The sequence below is a fragment of the Oppia nitens genome, unplaced genomic scaffold (assembly GCF_028296485.1).
Source record: "Oppia nitens isolate AA-2021 unplaced genomic scaffold, nextdenovo-longstitch-racon4-pilon3 scaffold19_pilon_pilon_pilon, whole genome shotgun sequence".
Classification (NCBI taxonomy): domain Eukaryota; kingdom Metazoa; phylum Arthropoda; class Arachnida; order Sarcoptiformes; family Oppiidae; genus Oppia; species Oppia nitens.
The window spans coordinates 1,468,540-1,475,000 of NW_026533198.1; positions in this window are offsets into that span (position 1 = coordinate 1,468,540).

Below are 6,461 nucleotides of genomic sequence, written 5' to 3' on the forward strand. Positions count from 1 at the left end.
CTTATTTTTTATTAATAGTATTGTTGTTTGAATACATTATTCTGCAATTTGTTTACTATATATATGTTATAATATACATATAAGAGAGAGAGAGAGAGAGAGGAGAGAGAGAGAGTTTAGATACTTATAGATTCTTTACACAAAAACATTTTTACATTTAAACTAATACACAAATTAAACCTAAATTTATGCATTAAGTATAAAGTTTAGAGACAATACAATAGGCATTAATGATACCAAAAAAATTGTATATAAAATGTTTATACTGTATAATATATTTCTAATGTAAATTGAATAATAATTAAGTAGTAGTAGTTATGTTGGAAATTATTATTATAATATTGTTTGTTATATCAAATCAAAACAAAAATTAGCTGAAAATAATAATATATTGACAAACCTATTGACTAAATAATACAAATACTAGTAATACAATACACATAACACTTGACTTAACTAAACTTAACTTTTTTTGGACACTTATAGATAGTCGGATATTACGGGAATTTTTCATTTAAAATTACTGTATATTAGTGTATAAATAAAAAAATAGTATATTTGAAACTTTTTATGTAATTTTTGTTTTTTGTTGTTGTTAATCATAATTTTTTTTAATTGTCTATAAATTTTAATAATAATAATAACCGCATTAATAATAATATATAATTTTGTTGTTGATATTGTTAGTAGTATTGCTAATTAATTTTTTTTTTAAATTACTTATAAATTATAAATGTATGCAAAAAAATTTCTAAATCATATTATAATTTAATCAAATGATAGAAAATAAACATTAAATATATATATATATATATATATATATATATATATATAAAATGATTAAATTTTGAAAAACTGTTTTTTTCGAAAAAAAACACTAAAACTCATATTAAATAAAAAAATGTTATTTTTTATTTGCTAAATATTTTTTAATAAAAAAAATATTACTCCAAAAAAACATTTTTTTTTGTTTTTTTTTGTGAAAATCTAGTAGTATTTATAGTATAATTAAGATTTAATGTATTTTTTAAGTAGACTTTACTTATTTTTATTTTATTTTTTTTGAGAGTAAATATTTGTTGACTTTATATATGATTTTTTGTTGTTGATGTCTAATCTCATCTAACATTTAAAAAAAATTTTTTTTGTGACTATAATTATAGTTTGCATTTTAATATATATATATATATATATATTGTAAATAAGTTAAACATAATGTCACGGATAAAATAATTTATTCACGAAAAAATATATATGATTTAATCAATATATCTAAATGTACAGAAAACTTATATATAGATATAACTTATATTTATATATATTATTATATTATATAATAATATATAAACAGATAACTAATATATATATATATATATATATATATATATAACTACTTTTTATTTTAATAGACATTATTTTGAATTAACATTTTTTGTTTGTTTGTCATCAATTTGTCAAATATGTCAATCAAATCAAATATCTCAATTTGTGATAAAATAAATATAATTTTTTTTTTTGAAAAAATTTAAATTAACTAAAATAATTTCCCGCTTATTTTTTTTTTAATAATTTTTTAAATAAAAAATTTGTAAGTCTATCATATATTATGTATTATATAGTATAATACAGTATTTAGTACAGTATATAGTATTTGTATAATATGTATAACTAATAAATTAGTAGATTTAGATTTTAATAAAATACAATACTAGTGTTTAGACAAATTTATAAATTAATAATAATATTAAATATAAATTAAATTAATCGCTGCCTATAACACTTCAATTGATAAATACAACAATTAAAAAATAATTAATTGCAAATAAATTTCACTGTCATTGAATTTAAATTTAATTTTTTTTAAAAATAAATAAACATTATATCTATAAAAAAAACATGATAAATACTATAAAATTAATTAATACATAAATTTATATTTTATTTGTTGTTGTTGTAGTTATGTAATATAATAATAAAAATGTATCAATTTTATTATGATTATTTTTTTTTATTTTATCATTATTAATTTATTTCAAAACTATTACAGTAAAATCTATATATAGAAAATGTTTAATACATTAAATAATAACTATATATATATATATATATATATATATATTAATATATAGTATAAAAGATTAATAGTTTGACTTTAAAAATAGACAGATAATATAATAACAATTTTTATTATTAATATATGCTTTTTGTGTTTATATCCCCCCCCCAAAAAAAACAATGTCATATAAATGTTAAATAGTAGTAAGTATTTTATATACAATATATATATATATATATATATATATTATAAGTTTTATATATGATTTTTATTTGAATTTATTTTTATAATAAATGATGTCATTGTCTAAAAATATTGCATTATTTAAACTATACAAAATAATTTTTTAAAATTATTATTATTATTATATATATATTTTTCAGTATTTAAATAATAAATCATTTTATTTTTAAATAATAATAACAAAAACTCTATTTAAGCAAAAATTAAGCAAAAGATTAAATGATAGAAAAATTATTAAAAAAAAAAGTTTTCATATAATGAAAAATTTTGATTATAAATAATATATTTTTTGTTGTTGTTGTTTTTTTTAAAAAGTGATTTTATATTTTTATAGTTTAAAAGATTAATTGTATTAAAATATTTTGTCACACTTTTAGCAGTTAAGTATAATAAATAAATAAATAGATAAATAAATTATATAATAACTAAATTAAACAAAATTTATTATTATTAATAATATCTATAGAAATATTTTTGATTTGTTTACTCAAATAACTAATATATATATATATTGAAATTAATTTTAATAATATTTTTACAAAAAAATAAATATTATTATATATACTATAAATTTTCATGTAATTCAAAAATATTTTTGAGTAATATTAAAATTTTAAATATTAAACATAAAATATATTTTTTTTAATAAATATATAGTATATAATGCACTAAAAAAAATATTATCTGTATAATAAAATAATTTATATATATATACTATACTGTACTGTATATTATAAAAAAAAAGTTTTTATACACAATAATAATACTAAATAATTTATAGTATATTATTTTATAATATAATAAAAATATAGATAATATAGATAAAAACTTTTTGTGTTGTTGTTGTTTTGTTTTATAACAAAAAAAATAAATAAATATAAATTGGATTTTTTTTGTGAACATAAGATTAGTTTTTTTTATAGTAAAGATTAAAAAAAATTATGTTTTAAATAAATTTTATATTTAAAAATAAAATATGTTTTATGTATTTATGTAATTTAATCTATAAAAAAATAATATATGATTGTAATAAAACTTTGATTAAATTAATAAAATCAAATTACTGTTTTATGTTACATAAAATTTTTGTTTTATATTATTATATACTTAATAATAATATTAAGAAAATTATTTAAATAATAATAAGAAAATAAATTCAAACGTAAAAAAATTGTTAATTTATTTAAATTTTTTTTAGATAAGTTTTTTTTTGTGTGCAAACAATGTTAATATATTTTAAACTTTTTTTTCTATGTATTATAATAAATATTAATCAAAACATTTTGTTATTACTTTAATTAATTATATAAAGTTTAAAATAAAAGTGACAGTTATCTGATAAAAATACTACTAATACCTTCAAAAATAAAAATAGCTTATAATTTATAATACCATTTCAAAAGTTTAAATAATAATAATAATTGACATTTTTTTTGTATTAAATAAAAAATTAAAAGATTTTAAGCTGGATTATAATAATATATGATATAAATTTATTTTTAAATTTATTTTGTGTAAACTTTTATATAAATAATTATTTTACAAAATATAAAACTGCGACTATTTTATGATTAAATTATTTAAAAAAATTTCAATTTATTTTTTGGTCAAAAATAATTATTTATAAATTATTAATTATTATTAATATGTGTTAATTAATATTATAATTATAATTATAAATGTATAAGATTATAATCAACATTATAAATTTAATTAACAAAATTATTATAATTATTATATTTATATTAATTAATAAGTAACACAATTTTAATAAAACTGTTTTTACATACTTTTTTTGATTATTTAATTTAATAATAATTACTATATAAATGTTATTTTTAAAAAATATTAAGTTGTCATCAAAAATAAAAAATAAAAATAAAAATTAATATACTGTCAGTTTTAATAAATAAACAAAAAAATATATTAATATATATATATATATATTACAACAATAACTAAAAAAATAAGGTCAAAAAAATCAATCATAATTAGTTGTGACAAATTTGATTAAAAAAACATAATATAATATATAAATAATATATATATAAAATTAAAAGACATAAACATGAGATAATTTTGACATTTTTATGCCATTATTAATATTCACAAAAAAATTAATTAATTAATTACTATATTATACATATAAATTCAACTAATTATAGTTTTAAATAAAATTATATGACATAATAACTAAATAATATAAATAACTACTAGTTTAATGTGTTTGTCATCTATATTTTGTCATCAATTTTTTTTTGGAGGTAGGGGTGGGTTTAAACCATAATAATAATAATAATTGTTTAAATCAATTAAATGACATCATTTAAAAAAAATTAATTGAATGTATTTGAAAAGTGTTGTGAAATTGTCAAAATCACAGTACATTTGTGTTTAATTACAATACATTATATACAGTGTATTAGTGTATTGTATTATAAAACACTAATATATTTGAAAACTAATAGAGTATTTATAATAATAATAATAATAATAGAAATGTATTCAAATGTAATGAATGTATTTTTTATTATTATTATTATTATTATTAGTTAAAAAGTATTAACATATTGTGTGTCTCTTAATTATACTGAATATTGTATTATATTATATATATATATATATATTGTACTGACTTTTAATTAAACAAAAAAATACTAATCGATTAATATATATATATATAAAAGTTTCCTAAAAATTTCTATTAAATAGTATTCACAATCATTAGTGAGTAAAATACTGTATTATATATATATATAATATATATATATCTATATATATACTGTATATAATAGTAATTTATAAGATTTATTTTTATTGACCATACATTTCATAAATCATTGTTGTTGTTGAGTTGAAATATAACTATAACTGTAATAATAATAATAATAATACTACTAAAAATAAAATACAATAAATGACATCAACAACCAAACAAAAAAAACGGGTCACCCCTTTAGTTACCATTTTTTTATATTTTTTGATGGGAAGCGATGGCAACCAACAAAAAATCATATATCATATCATATATATATATTTATATAAATATATATATACTGTATATATAAGTTATATATATAGTGTATATATAAGTTATATATATATATATATATATATACTGTATATATAAGTTATATATATATTGTATATATATATATATATATATATATATATATATATATATATATATATTGTTAAGAAACCAAAATGATCAATTGATAAGTTATGATAACACATTCAGTTAGAGAGAGAGAGAGAGAGAGAGAGAGAGAGAGAGAAATAATTTTAACAAAAAAATATATATATCTTTTCATAGACGGAAACGAGTCATTAAAGTAAAAGTAAATATAATTTTCTGCATTCAAAATAATATACATTATATATACAGTAAATATAGAGTATATCATAATATAATATTTTTTTTTACTTTACTATGAATCTTGAAAAAAATTAAAAAAAAATATTTTCAATGCAATTATTTTTCATATAATTTTTTTCACCACTTATTTAATAGTTAGAGAGAAAGAAAGAGAGAGAGAGAGAGAGAGAGAGAGAGAGAGAGAGAGAGAGAGAGAGAGAGAGAGAGAGAGAGAGAGAGAGAGAGAGTTAAAGGCTATGAAATATACAGTAATGTATATACATATAGATGTATATCATATATACAGTACAGTATATTTTAAATACCATTTTTCAGTCAAATTCACTGTACATTTGAATAATAATTTTATTTAGAGAAAAAAATAAATATATTTTTTTAAATTTTAGTTTTCAGGGCATAAAAATCTGGTGAATATATATATATATATTTTAATAGTCATTTTATTTAAATATTAAATAATATTTTTTTTATCTTAATATATAATATTAAAAAATTTACTCAAAAAAACTTGAGGTTAAGATTATATAGTATTAAACAAAATTAATAATTAATAATATTATAATAAATAATATATATTCAATATATTAAATGTTTGCTTGATCAAATATACATTTATATATATTATATTATTATATATTTTTGTCGTTAATTAATTAATATAATTTTTATTAAAAACTATAAAAAATACTAGTATAAGAAATTGTAATTATATTTTAACATAAAGTAATTAAATACAAATAAAAGTGTAAAACTACACAACCATTCATTAGTAAATAAAAAAAT